The sequence below is a fragment of the Colletes latitarsis genome, chromosome 10 (genome assembly GCF_051014445.1).
Source record: "Colletes latitarsis isolate SP2378_abdomen chromosome 10, iyColLati1, whole genome shotgun sequence".
Taxonomy (NCBI): domain Eukaryota; kingdom Metazoa; phylum Arthropoda; class Insecta; order Hymenoptera; family Colletidae; genus Colletes; species Colletes latitarsis.
The window spans coordinates 20,167,530-20,183,781 of record NC_135143.1 but is presented as its reverse complement, the minus strand read 5'-3'; positions in this window follow the sequence as shown (position 1 = coordinate 20,183,781).

Below are 16,252 nucleotides of genomic sequence, written 5' to 3'. Positions count from 1 at the left end.
TTGTAACTAAGAAAAAATTGTAACGCCATTTTGTAGATGAAAGTTTATATTTGTATGTGAAAAAAACACTGCTCAATATATGAATTGACAATCACAGAAAGATTTTATAACAAATTAGGGTGCCAAAATTCGAGGAGATATATTTTTAATGTATATCTCAAGCGAGAAGTATATGCAATAACAATTTCGATGGCCTCTTCTTCGGTCCAACTTCGTTCCCGTTGCCCAGATACACGGCAAATGAAGTCGTACGGCCGACGGAACATGCAAAAGTGCTAAATTCTCGATTAATAACCGGTAGTTTTCGTGGGGGGTCCGGTTCCAGGCGACGAGTTTCGCCGCGGACAAACGACAATATTGGACCGCGTTCCTATTATGTCTTTACAGCGCGTAATTTCGCGGCCGACAGATAAATAGTCCGTTGAAACGACAACGATAAAGCTTAATCACTGTTATTGCACCGGTCGTGCGGCTCGATATCGCATGGTCGAGCGCGCTATTCTTTTTGCGCTCTCGCGTGCGCGCAGATATTCGACGAGCGCGCTAATCGATTTCCAAGAACATAGAAAATCAAACATTTCAAATTTCACGCAATTCTGGTCAACATCAAACGTGCAATCGTGAAAAATCTTCTCGTAAATCGCGTCAACAATTTCCAATTTTCTCGTCAGATGTTGACAAAAATTGAAAATTAGAAAATCAGTAAATATTCAAGTTCCTTGTTCGAAAAGGAATCGAAAACTCCTACACCATTTTGCGATCTGATGCTTCGTTTAAAAGATACGCAAGAATTTACTACTCGTGGTGCCACGAGATCAGCTGATAAATGCGCGCCAAAAATTTAACGAGCAAAACAACTGTTTGTATCTCGAAAATGAAGGCTCAGATTGCAAAATAGTAGAGGGCTTTTCGGTTCATTTTTGCGCGAGGAATTTGTACGATTTGGCCTCTCATCGTTTAGAACGTTGATAATTGTTCGAGATTTATAGAACGAATAAAGAAATCTCTTTTAGGATACGTAAGTCATCGCAGGTAATTTAGAATTATAAATAATGATAAAATTTCATGGAATTTCACATAAATTCTGAAATGCAATATCGAAAACGTCTTGTGCTCAAAGGGTTAAATAATCTGTCAAACCTTACATAACTTAAATAATAATAATAATAATAATTGAATATTCCGATTGAATTTGATGACCCCGTCAGAAAAAGTAATTACGAGAAATAAATTTAATCGTTTCGTATTCCTATGAGCTGGGAACCATTAGCTTCGCCCCATAATAAACGTTTCATTATTAACCATGGCGAGTGTTATGGCGTTTTCTAATAAATCTGAGAGCAGCGGGTCCGAAGTCGAAGAGTTTGCATTTTTCCTGAATGCGAACGCAATTATACGTTTCTCGTGATGCGCTACCGTTGCAAGGGTTGCGCAACTCTCGCGTGGCTGTGCAAATTGTTTTGCATGTTTGCTCGTTAGAGAAACCGCTACGATCGCCGAGTATTGGACGATAACGTTTACCGGTTGGCTCGCGTGCGACGGTGGATGGAGTTAGCGTTTCGTTACGCTGCTCTTCGAATAGGCTACCGGCTCTATCGCGTAGGAAGCTTCTGGTCTCATCATCGAAGTTGCTTCGCGATGGAGACGGCGATGGTTGACCAATCCGGTGCTTCCGTGTAACAGAACAAATTTTATTCGCCAATAACGGATATTTTAAATTCGTAATAAGGTAGTTCGTGACCAAATTGACAAATCTTATTTATTTATTTATCTATTTACGGATTAGAATCCCCTTTGGACACAAACGATAAACATAAAGAAATTTTATAAATACAAAGTGATATTTTTCTAAAAAATAACTGTCGCCTACAGTAGCTATACAAATTTCGTAAATTATCTGAGTTGCAGTAGCTGCGTCATCTTCTATAGTCATACCATTCTTTGTATTCGTTATTTGCAAATAAAATTGGAAAAAGATATATAGGCAAAGAGTGATTGAGAAATACTTGTTGCACTACGTTTTTCAGTAGAAAAAACTTTCATTCTTGGTGGTGGTTGATCACAAATTAAAATTGAAGAAAGTAAACTCTGCGTCCTAGAAATAAAACCTAGACAATTATAAAATGGAGTAGAGTCTACTCCGTGGCGTTAGTCGACGTTTCAATTCCATATTGGGTCATCTGGAGGAATCGTAAAGCACCTCGAGAACAAATTAAAATTGAAGAAAGAAGAATAAAACCATTTTAAATGGGAAAACTTTGCGTCCTAGAAACGAAACCGAGACAATTATAAAATGGAGTAGAGGCTGCTTTGCAGTGCCAGTCATCTCGAGGTTCCGCGAATCGAGACGATCGAGTTCTCCCGCTAAAAAGGCATGCCAACTGCACGGTCTTATCCAGTCACCAAGGAATATATTAATTACCGCCTACGGTGCAGCGAGCAATAAAACGAGGGTATCGCGCGTTAAATCCATTTACGGGAAGTTATGGTTAATTAGTTTTCTGGGCTGAGTATGTAACGCACACGGAAGATATTTCCATTAACGGGGCAGCGCGTTCGGTGCCACGGGGGAAAACGCGCGGCGAGATTGTTGCTGGAAACGCATTCGCGAGTCGCGGAAAAACACGACGGTCCCGCCGTTTAACGGCCGCGGTTCCGCGATAAATGGCCGATCATTGTGGCAAACACCATGTCGGTTGCTAATAGTAATTCCTTAATGAGGAGAAAGGGCTCCGTTCGCCGTTTTGATTTCCGGAATCGAACGTTAACGCGCAGCCATTTTAATTGGTCCCGCGGATACAAAGATTCGGTTCGTGCTCTGCCACGTTGGCGATTATGGCACCTGGGTAGCCAGATATGCTCAGAAAAAAGATTTCGAGTCACTGACAAAAGATAGATGTCCATCCATTGGTTAAATCAAAATTAGAATAAGAGTAAATACGTTTTATTCCAGTAGACTTTGGCAATTTTCACTTTAAATGGGGCATCTTCGTAGTCTCTAAAATAATTCTAATTTGGAGAATTTTGGTCGAACAATGGTCGAAAACATTCATGTTTACGAATGATAATATATATTTTTTCTTATGGTCAAATTTGAATGTTCATTAAAATAATTTTTTTTAATAAAAGGATACTAGTTATATTTGCTTTAAGCAAGCTTTCACGTTTAATGTTGGTCTGATAATTCGTTAGTTGCGAAAAGCAACTTTGTCGTTGAAAAGTTCTAATGTGCCACGCGGGGGTGGTTTAATAAAGAGGTCGAAGAATTTGCTGGCATGTGATTCCCAGGAAAATGGACAGAAGTGGTGTAAATACATAGTCTCCGGTAACCTCCACTTACGTAGAATATTTGAAGAGCCGAGGGAAGTGTGTCGCTTGCGTTTCTGGAACAGAAGATTGCACGCTACATCGTCAGGATTGATTTACAGGCTGTCTACCTTCGTGAGTTCTAAACTTGTCGACTATTCCTTTTTACGAATCGCTTCGTGCACAAATTACTATACTCGAATCGTGCATTTCGTTCGAGTCTATCGAACTCAACCTTCGTTTGCGACTAGTTGTTGACAATGCATCCTTTATCAATTCCTTTCGCACAAAAACTTTTATTTCTATCAGAATAAGAAAGAGAAGACTGTATTTTTATTTCTAATAAATTATATTAGAACTGTTATTTGTCCTCCTGGAATCTGACATAATGAAGGCTTCTTTTATAAAGTTCGATTTATAGAAAAAGTTCCACAATGTGTCCGTCCCTTGGACATTTACGTTTCTTGAAAGATGAGTTAAAGCTAGTAGGTTGTCGACTTTCCTGATTTTTTATTTTGATTAGTACGAGAACAATTATTTTTGTTGAAGTAATAAAGGGCAGTATGTAAGGACAAAAGGACTGCTTTTGGCGCTGAATACATTGTATTTTTATTTCTAATAAATTATGTTCTAACTGTTATTTGTGAGAGAATTTATTTGTCCTCCTCGGAATTTACACAACGAAGGCTCTTTTTATAATGTTCGATCTAGAGAAAAAGTTCCATAACGCTTCGAGCTCCTGGATATTTACGTTTCCTGAAAAATGAGGTGAAGCTAGTGGGGTTTTAACACCCTTGAATCTTTTATTTTGAGCAGTACAAGAACATTTATTTCTACAGAAATAATAAAAAGTATAATATATATGGATAAAAAGACTGCTTTAAACGCTAAATAGATTTCTATTTTTAATAAATTATACTTAAACTGTTATTTGTGAGAGAATTTATTTGTCCTCCTCGGAATTTACACAACGAAGGCTCTTTTTATAATGTTCGACCTATAGAAAAAGTTCCATAACGTTTCGAGCCCCCGGATATTTACGTTTCCTGAAAAATGAGTTAAAGCTAGTGGGGTTTTGATATCCTTGAATCTTTTATTTTGATCAGTACAAGAACATTTATTTCTACTGAAATAATAAAGAGCATAATATATATGGATAAAAAGACTGCTTCGGGCGCTGAATAGATTGTATTTTTATTTCTAATAAATTATATTCGAACTATTATTTGTGAAGGAATTTATTCATCTGTCCTCTAGGCAACTTATACAATGAAGGCTTCTTTTATAAAGTTCGAGCTATAGAAAAAGTTCCATAACGTTTCGAGCCCCTGGATATTTACGTTTCCTGAAAAATGAGGAGAAGCTAGGGGAAGTTTCGACTCTCCTGAATCCTTTATTTTGAACAGCGTATAACGCTCCATGGTTGCGTACATTCTTGAGCAGCTAGTCAGCATGTAATCTCGCCGGTATTACATCCCGTCCTTGGTGCGCTATCAACGTTAAAGGCTCCACCCTCTGACACTCTCGACAGCCAGTACCACGGAATCCCGTGTAAAGAAAGGAAACGAGATCCCGCGCTCGTTATTATTAACTCTGGGCCGCGAATAGGATCCGTACGGCATTGCATAATTAAAGGAGCGATCGAGGCCGCGGGCGATCGGCCGATAAAAAGGCAACGCGGCGCTATATGACGATAAATCAAGCTTTAACGAAATGTTCGCTACGAAATAAAGAGACATTAATTTGCAGGCCTGGTTCTCGTGCTTGCTTCCCCCTGGCTGCCTCTCTTTCTATCCTGCCATTCGACGGGACAACCGATACAGGGTTGCCGTACGACCAACACGAACATATTTCGAGGGAAGAATAATATCGGATGGCCAGTCCCTCCCTTCGTAATCGACGTTTTCCAACCAGACTTGATTCAAACCATTTTATTCGATTTACAATCTGCTTTACGAAGTCAAAGTTAAAATTTAATTTTTCAATTGAACCATCGATCACAAAATTCTGGTGTTTCTATCCTCCATGCATTACTGCACGTTCGATTATTATTTATCTTGTCGATTGCAACGTAAGTCGTATTAAAGTATCGAGCAACAGCATTGAACGTTTTAAAGAAAAATAAAACAAATTTTATAGCGAGTAATAACTTTGTCGAGGAAATGGGTGTTTACTATTTTCCATAGTTTTTGAAAATTCCAGAACGAAACTCGAACTCGTAAGAAATTCCAACGCATATAACGCTGAAGGAATTTGTCCGCGATGTTTAAATTCATTTTATCGAAGCAAAATGGGGTTTCGACGGTCTCTGAGGGGGGGTAGTGTTCTGACGCGCGACGAGAAGGTTGAGAGCCACTGTGGCGGAGCGACGGGCTGCATGGAAGCGAGAGCTTGCTCCATATCGGGGAGCCTCGTGGGATCCATCGATCTTATTAAGGTTAAATCGAAGGTGCCTCCCGTTCTCCGCGGCTGAGCACGATAACAAACCCGACCATAGTCGAGCACCATCCGCGTAGAACGCCTAGGTACCTCTGGCCTAGAGGCAGAAACCTATGAATGGCTTCCGTTCGTTCCAGATATCGTAAAGTGTATTTTCAGATACAACGCGGAATCGCCGGGAACGATCGTTTTCGTCCCTCGGTCGCGCTACAAATGGCGGTATTGTGTTACAGCCATTGGACGCAGATTTGTTAAGACCGGCGAAACTCGTGGCTGACACGCGATGAGAAATCTCCGCGATAAACACCGTCAAGATTTATCGATCCCTCGTTCGAGAGACGGGGGGATTCGAGCTCCGAGGTGTAACGGGACGACCGTTAATGGCGGACTTGTTTCTTTAAACGATCGATCGTCGTGATCGTAAAATTGTCCCATTATAGATTTCCGTTCGGTGGATTTCTATTGGTACCAACGATCTAGCCGATCTACGAAGACACGTCGAGGATCGAAGGCGGCGGAGGGAGGGGGAGCACTTTTGAAACGCATGTGTTATTCAAGATTAGATTAATTAAGAAACTGTATATAAGAACCAATACTTTATAACCCTTATCGAGGAGGTAATGAGAGTACTAATTCCAGTAATATATTTTAGTTTATGAATAATTTATGATTATAGGAAACTCTATTTAAAATTAGAACTTGGTGAATCTCGACTGGACTCTTACAGGAAGAAAATAAAATAGCTACTCTAGTCTACGAACTATTGAAACATTTTCAACCCTAGAGTTATGTTTCTCCCTTTGGATTTAAGTCGATGTCTCATTTATTATTAAATTCAATAATGCTGAAACATATAAAAATATGTTGCAAAGAATTCTATATTTAATTCAAGTATGCAAATGTAAAATAAAAACTCATTAGAGTCACGTATACGTCATCCCTCATGAAATATCGATCATATAGAGAGTTTTCTCGTAAGTAAATTGTTCGACGAATACTTTCTTCGCTCAGCGTGACGCAGCCATCGTTAATAACAAAAATGTGAAATGACCTAAACGTGTAGTCCAGCGTACGTCATCGTTGATCCACGCGGCGTCAAACGTGTCAAGTTTACAAGAGCGTACAATGTAGTTTGCCTTCGTACAGAAACCGTAATTGTCACCAATTTGTACATGTTCCTCGAGGACGTCGTTAAGTCGTTTGTTCTGTTAACGGAACAATATTGCAAGCTGCACAAAGCAACGACGTGTTAATGACGCCAATTATCCAACTGCCAGAAATTCCAATCGATGTCCGGCGACAATGGAGACAACGTTTCCGTCGGCGTGTCGCTCCCCTACTATTGGTCACATCTGACCATTAAAATAAAATCACTTCTAACGACGTATTAACGACTCCCATAATTATCGTTCTCGCCTAATCGCGAGTGTTCGCTACCATATTATCACAGGTGCTTCGAGCTAACAGCCTCGAGCCTCGACCTTCCATTCCTCCCTTTTCATCCACCATGACCAACTGTGGACAATCCAATGATAAACCCTTTCGAGTATAGGCAAATTAAAATTGACATATTGAATTTTAAAAAACTAAATAAATTTTTCTGGTCACTTTTTTTTAGGTTTCGTATGTGTAGGGTATTCGTGCATAGAACGCATTCTATGAAAGTAAAATTAACGTTAAAGTGCATCAAAATGGCTCATTAAAATTGATATATCGAATTTTGAAGGATTAAACAATCTTTTCTGGTCAAACTTTTTTAGATTTCGTGCATAGAACATCCCATTTTATAGAAGTAAAATCAACGTTAAAATGTATCAAAATTGACAGATGTTCGTATGCGAATAATGCAGTAAAGATGGAATGTTTCAAAATTATAACGAAATGACTAAAAAAAAAAAGGAATGGTACTAAGAAGGATGGTCCTTGACTATCTAGATCTGTTAGGCAAAAGAAGTTTTACTAAATTAGAACTCGTTAAAAATTATTTAAGCTCAAATGAATTTAAGAAGATCATCAAAATTAAAATAAGTATGCATTGAAACTTCATTTTTCCCATTCTATTTTAAAAATTGTAATCTCATATGAATACGAGAAATTCCATCAGCTGGTTACCAACGTATTATTTATTTCCCGAACGGTTACTTAGTGCCAACAACTAAAATGGCAGGTGCGGTACATTAGGTTAACCACATATAATTAAGTAAAAGCGAAAGATCGGTCGAATTGGAATAATGGAGGGATTCTGAAAGAGGTCGGAATCAATAACGACGTCGTAAAGTTGTTAATTGTATCGCGCCGGAAACCGATTCTAGACGCAGTCGTGCGTCGTTTAGCGTCGCACCGGCGAGAGAAATTACGCTGTCGGCGACGAGCGGAAGCGTAATGACGCGACAAATGTCTGCGCGCGAATAATTAAGGAGGCGCGGCCGCGACTTCGCACGCGAATTACCGACAACTCTATCGTTACGTGTAATTACGTTCCCGCGACGCGTGTCCGTAATGAAATTGCCACTCTTGTTGCCGCTCGACGAGCGAACGCGATGAAAAATACGAGTCTACTAGGCGCGGAAAGATACCAATTTTTCCGAGCACGCGACCAGTTAAATTCGAAAACACAACCAACGAAACGGTCCGTTCCCGACAGACCAACCGCGGTAACGTACCAATTTTCCAACCTGGCGATTCCTGTAATTTAAATTTAACTCGAGCGTAATTCTGCTGGGAAAACGAGCCCCGCGAACCGTTACCAAAGAGGCGAGCTTGATCGGTCCGGAGAAAAGTAGATGTTACTAAAAGCAGTTCTAATTTGACTTAACTGCAGCGTGAGCGTAATTTCGATGGAAAAGAAGGCGAACTTGTTGAAACCTGGTCGATCTGCTATATAGGAACAGAGATTTGTCGTATAGATTTCTCAATCGTTCGTATCGGAGGATTCGTGTTGATCAATTAATGCAACGGCGTCGTCAGACTGGGAAACGAACAGTCGTTAAAATCTCGTTACCATAATCTTGATTTCGAGTATCGTGATGAGAATCTTAATTCAATATTTCTGTATGGAAATCTACAGAATTTCTCAATACGATCCTAATATTCACCCCTCCCATTGTGTCGAATAATTAATATAACTAAATCCAGAAACACAGATCTTAATATTCCTCTATGGTAATCTATAACCATCTCATTGGGTCAAATACGTAATTAACATACTCCAAAAACACTTCTGTGACCATTTAGAGATAAATCAAGCACCATTATTTTTCTATATTCAGACATCCCAATACTCGACCAATATAACCTAACTTAAATCGACTTGCTTCAACATCCACAAGTACCAACTCTTTTGCAAAGATCAGGTCCTTCCACCGAGTAGCAATATTCCCCAATTACGTGGATCAATTAATGCAACACGCCGCCGAGGCGAAAACGGAACAGTCGTTAAAATCTCGTTACTTTAATCTCGATCCACGATATCGCGAAAGAGGTCGGCGGCACCGAGGCGATTGCGAGGCGGTTTTCCTCAACAGTGTCCGGGGGAAGAAAACGAGAGGGGGTGGGTAACATTTCCGAGGCAGAACCGACGCGAAACGGTACGTCCATTGGGCGATTAACAAGCCAGTGGATGGCACCGCGGGGGATCCATTTGCTGGCCCCAGAATGTTACTTCGCCTTTCAAATATCCCCTGACTTATGGGCGTAACGCGCCACGGAGCAAACTTTTACACGGTCACTGCGCCGATAAGCACCGCCAACGCCATTCCCTTCTTCTCTTCCTGTCTACCTCCTCGCGAAGAAGACGGCTCGAGATTATCTGCCATTCGACTCGATTACATTTGACGTCGGCCAACGACGCGTTTAAGCCCCCCGAAAGGAAGTGAAATTTTGGATGGGGGGCGTGATATTTGGTCCGGTGCTCGCTCGAGCTCCCTCTGGAAACGTCAGAGTCGCTCAGGACACAGAGACGCCATTTTTAGTGACTCCAGAAATATTCAAAATATTTAATAATTCTGTTCTCCACGATAAAATCACCGGGGGGAGGGGGGAGGGGGGGGGGTAAATTTCATAATTGTTTATTATAATTTTATCTCTATAGGTTGCGTGTATGTTTTATTTTAACACTAGACCTACCGACACTTCATGTATACCTATTCCTACCATGATTGTACAGTTTTTCTCTTTTACAAGGCAACGTACTTCTAATGTTTACATTATATGTATAGAAAGTTGTGTTTTGAAATTTATTCGTAAGATGTCTTTCTCTTTTGTGTCACATATTTTAAAAATCTGTGCAAAAATATCCAACAGTTTTACTCAAAATGTGCATACTCAGTACTTTAACCTCATTTAGAAAATTTACAAACTACGTCGAAATTTTTTAATTTTCATAGGATAGATAATAGAACGTCCTAAAAAACGAATTTTGTTTCAAATCGATACCACAGTTAGTTACAGAGAAAACTATTGTTTACGAAAAAATGTTGGACTTACGCAAACATCCCGTGTACAAATTTAAATCAATTTTCGATTAAATAAACAATTTATAATCTAGTTTTATCGCAGACCAGTCGAACGATCAACAGGAAGTGCTGAAACTATTTTGGGTATGTAGCGTCAAGGTAAATTTCAAAATAAACATAGAAGATAGCAAAAATTATAGTAGGTGGTATGGTCATTGGATAGAGGATGAAATGCCCTTTAAAATGAGCGTTTGTGCGTGTCGATAGCTTTATTAGTTCCGGAGATATAGCGGTTTTAGTTTCAAGTCGATGCGGTGGCTAGTTACGGAGATACGAGGGTTTAAAGAGTTTGTTTACGTTCATTGATATGAATGAACTCGCGCGCGTGACAATAGTAAATAGTGCGTAGTAAATTCTTGGAAATACTACGCCCCGGAACTAGGTCACGAGAGTCACGTACGCGGGGTAGACAAGGAGGTACGACGCGACGCGTCAGACGGAGACAGAGATAGTCGAATTATAAAAATTACGGTTTCACATAAATTACAATATCTCGAAAACGGAAAGTCGGATCGACAAAAACCAAAAACCATTTTAAAGGGGAAGGTTTACCGCTTCCAACAGTCGCTTAATAATTAATAAAACACTAGTAGTTTCGAAGCAGCACGCATCTAAAGTTTTAGTATTTTTAATACGTGTTAATAGGCTATTACACACGAGCCGGGCAGTGAGACAGTCGAATTAAAAGAATTACCTTTTACATAAATTACGATATCTCCGAAACGGAAAGTCGGATCGACAAAAACCAAAAGCCATTTTAAAGGGGAGACTTTGCCGTTTCTAACAATGGCTCGATAATTAATAAAACATTAGTGGTTTTGGAACTGCACGCGTCTAAAGTTTAACTATTTTTAATACGCATTAATAGCCTTTTCTAAGCCGGAGAGCGAAATTTAAAAAATCACCCTTTCATTTAAATTGCGATATCTCCGAAACGAAAAGTCGGATCGACATAAACCGAATATCATTTCAAAGAGGAAGGTTTGCCGCTTCTAGCAATGGCTCAATTACATATAAAATACTAGTAGTTTCGGAACTGCACGCGTCTAAAGTTTAACTATGAAAACTGAAGATTCTCTCCTTTTATCTTTGCTATATATTTCTTATTTACATCGGAAGCTAACCAGAATTTGATATAAAAGTTTGTCTGGTTTTTTCAAAAAAATATAAATCGTTCAATCGGTCAGACCACCGATCGTGGTAGGCTTAGTGTTAACAATAGTATTAGTATTAATAATATAAAATGCAATGTGACTGACGATCGAATAACAAAACGTTCAAATTTAAAGAAATTATCATTTTTCAATACTGTAAATTCATTACACAGAAAAAGTTGATTTTACTGTAAAAAAGAACAAATTACCAAGACGATAAAGAAAGTATCGACGAAAATTAATTAAAGGACAAAACATTAAATTTTCTTGTTAGTATAAATCGATTCCCTATTAAAAAAAAAATAGTGTTCAATAACATTTCATTATTTACATCTGTTTCCATATCAACGTCGTTTGTACAACTCGCGATAATTGGTAATATATCATGCTGTCCACGTTATCTTACACTTGTAACAATTTATTTGACAGAAATATTTTATTACGATCCGAACCTGAACTTTCCACGAGTGGAATTTTTCTGGGTCCACGCGTCTGTCAATTAACAGATTCTACATCTTTAATTATCGAACGACTGCACCGTCCCATGACCGCTAAACAAGACAGAGAAACGAAGGATTAATGAATCACGGGATGTTCATCGTGCTCCACCAATATTCGATTCTACACACTGTTAATGTTGACGAACGATCCGAACGTTGAAGGAACCGAGACCTGCCCTCGAGACGAGCTTTCGTTCCTCGTCCGGAGCGAAAGAGGCGACTTTGATGAATCAGGTTCCTGCTTTCTTTGACGATAATTTGAACGTAACAGCGTGAAAGATACGAGCGTAATATTGCGTAATTAATAACGCTGCGTTCATGGCATGAGGGTGGGTGGGGGTGGGGGTGGGGGAGTTCCGAGGCATTTAACTTTGAAATTAATTGTCCGCGAACCGCTTAGTTTTTCGCGGTTAAACCTTCCACCCACCACCCACCACCATAATGTGACTAAAGCGTTTAATAAAATATTACTGTATTTTCGGATCAGTGAATAAATAGTTCCTTTTAAAGTACAGTACACTGGAATTTTGCTCCAGATATAGGGAGAATTATTAAATATTAATAATAATACTCAGTGCACGTAAAAGTAATATAGAAATAAAAATGTATTCATTCAGAAATTTATTTAACATATTATAACTTGTTCGTGAAATAAATAATAAATTAGGTAGATTGAAAGTTGGTCATCAGATTTTTTTGAAAGAAACGTGATAATTAATTGTGAAACTTCGTATGTGTTTATATGCTGTTAGTTACGAATTGTAATAATTCTATAATATAAGTGTAAATAATATTAACGATGAGAAAAATTATTCTTTGCATGTATACATTGCTTTTAGATGATCTAGATTATATTTAATTTTATTATCAGGAAAGGAATGTAAAATTGTATTTAACAGAACATTTTACCATTAAATAAAGGATAAGGAAACGAAGAATTACAAAAAGGAAATCTGAGAAACGAATGACATAAATAAATAATAATTACACTAGCCTGTGATAATGAGGAACTATAAAACTAATAGAAACGCAGAGATTGTACATTTTATTTCAGAAAATCAATTCTAATGATAGTTGTTTCTTCCCTACTAATGTAAGACGAACGCGTGATTAATCGACAATAATTCAAACACATAAATCTTCTTAACTATGTTCAACTACTTTCGTGGAAGAGATGTAAAGGAGCGTAATTAAAACTGAAGTTAAAAATAGTGATGTATTAGCTGTTGAGTAAAAGATACAATCAGCACTGTAAAGGAAAGAGAAAGACTGTAGAGATTAGAATCGTAAAAGTAAGAAAATGATACGGCAGAGTAAATAAATTCTTCATAATTTATACGAACCCATAATCTTCGCAGAACAGAAATTGAATATATTGTATAATACTTTTATTTTACCAGTGTAATATTTGGAATAATTTTCCGAAACCTCGAATAATAAATCCTCATTTCAATATTGCTCTCATTATTAATTATTGTTAACTAATTTCCATGATATATTGACTTAATATAAATATAATATAAACAGAAGAGAGGCAAAATTGTCTTTATCGTAAATAAGAACCTCGCGATACAAATTATCGAGCATATCATTAACATAAATCTCAAAGTCTGTGGGTTTGTGATTTCCCTACAACTCCTACTATTTTCCTTCGATTCGTATAAAATTTTGTTCGGTTGTTTCTCGTGGTTCGACGTAAAGTATAGGCTACTCAATTTGAGAAAATATTATCTAGGTTTTATACTAGTGAAGGGCTCTCTGTGAAAAATTTCAGAGAAGCTCTAGTTTGTCTAAGAAAATTCCTTGATGCAAATTTTATTATTATGTGTCGTTTAACGTGCATTGATACGCAGAAAAATACTTTCCTGCGACTGTTCAGTCATTTTTATGAACGAAGGGGTTGATAAGCGACGTGGTTGCGTCCCGCGCGAACCCGCGAAGGAAAATCGGCCATCGCGAACGTACAGATTGTAGGCACAACGTCGAACACACCTGTTCGATTGCCTCCCAGTGAAATCGAATCCGTTTTGTTGTCGTTAATCGTCCCGCGGAGGTAACGGAGGACCCCATTAGTGAAAGGAAGTCGTAGCTCTCGACTCGCCGCTACCGCGATTGAGCCACGAAGAAACAGCATTGCTGAAACGCGGGGAATGCCACTGACAGGGATTACTTCACGTGGAAATAATATGGCCGACGATTATCCGGCTGGATTTTCTGCCATTAAATCAATTAACTACCTTTAACGAGCTACCGTTTTCTTTTCGAGGTTTTCTCCGTACGCGAAAATGCCTCGATGCTTCTTCGATTCTGTCAGATCCATAAATGATATATGTATATATATATATATATGTATATATGATATCTAAAAATTCTGGAATCGTTGTTTATCGCCGGTTTATTACGCGAGAAGCGTAAGTGCGGTTGGAGACCGCAGACGTTAATTCGCGACAATAAAATGGTAACTGTCCGACGATGTTGCGAGCGGTATCAAGATTCGTCCACGGGACATTCATCATGCGGCTGATTGAGTTCGCAGAAACGGAATTTATGATAATTATTTTCTGAGAAAGTTCGCTGGTCGTTCGCGGCTAATGATGTTTCAACGCCAGCTACAAATCGAGACGCGTAGGTGGCCCCCGGAAGGAAGTTGATCGTCATCCGTCTTTACGAGCATACGATTACGCGCAGTCGAGTACATCAATCTCTTCAGGGTCATCCGTACGAATGACCCAGAGCACGGGGAGGTTGATTAACTATCGCGTGCGCGATGAACGCGAAACTCTTCGACTCTCAGCAGCTAGACCCTCGGGGAAAGAAAGATGGCGTCCGAATGGTCCGATGAACAGACGACTCTTAACCCTTTACGTTCCAAGAATTTTAATAGAAACGTACTTCGTAATTCTCTATCTCCATTTCGGGACTCATAATTGACCTTTCTTTTAGAAAAATTTATAAACGCGATTACAAATCTTTTTCTTCGAATCGAGTTGCGGATACTTAAATGAAAATTTAAAGAAACATGTAATTTGAATAGCTTCAAGATTAATTGCGTAGAACCTTCAATTTTTATCCGCAGTTCCTTTATTTTTTCCTCGAAATCGAATTTTCGAAAAACCTTGCAATTTCTCGGTATGATGGATGCTCGGAATATTGTACTAAAAGATTAATTTTGTAATAGACATCGTAATGTCATTGGCATTCGAGTCGAGGACCTGTCTATTGAACGAAAAATCTGCCAAAATCGTTGGTGCAGAGAGCAGCGCGGTCACCGAAACGAATAAATCACTGCACGAGGAAGCGTTTAAGCGACGAATGCGGGCCGGAAGTGGACCTGTCGTCGACGAAAACGACACAACGGACGCCTCTTCTCGTCTGGTTCGAGCGTACGCTCGCCTCTGTGACGGGTGTAGGTGTATTATATGATCCCCGTTGAAAAGAGGGACGCAGGGGGGACCCAGGGGATCTTACAAGCATGTTACGTGGGTGGGCCGCCTCGTGTCTCGGATTCTTCTGGCACGAGGGTATTCCCTTAAAGCGTGCAGACACGTGGCACCGTTCAGAGATTCGGTAAATTATTAACGAGATTTTCTGTCCGGTCGCCTCCATTTTTCGCCTGACGTCTGTATTATCGGGACTCGAGCCCCTCTTCGGCGACCTTCCGCCTTCCTTTCGCTCGATTCGTCGTCTCACCTCGTGGATTTTTAACGAAAAACTACGAAACAATTTTAATAAAATAAATTTTTACAAGGTCTATCGGTATTTATTTTGAATATAATTTCCATTCAATTTCTCGTCAAACAATTTTTCACCTAAGATAATCGAATGGCCAGAATTTTCTGTTACTCTAATTAATGACGAAATTCGTGCAAAGTAAATCTGCAACGATAACTAAGAATGTGAAACACGAGGGCCTGTTGGTATTTATTTTGAATATAATTTCCATTCAATTTCTCGTCAAACAATTTTCTGCCTAAGATAATCGAATATTCAGAATTTTCTCTTACTCTAATTAATGGCGGAATTAATAGTAAATCTGCATCGATAAATAAAAACGTAAAACACGTATATATCCATGCAACATTTAAATAATTATAAAAAAATTGATTCTTGAGATTCTTTGCAAGGAAATAAATTTTTTTATTTCTGAACCGCGTAATTTGTAATACGAAGTTTGCGAACTTCGGATGAAGGTCAGGCTGATAACGGTTACGCGGACGGTAATTTGTTAAACGGTTGCACCGAACATCGTATTACCGCTACAAAGTGAGCATTCGATTCCTGGATCTCCCGGTGGCCAAGACACGGTCACGCGAATTATTAAACACACCGTAGAATGATT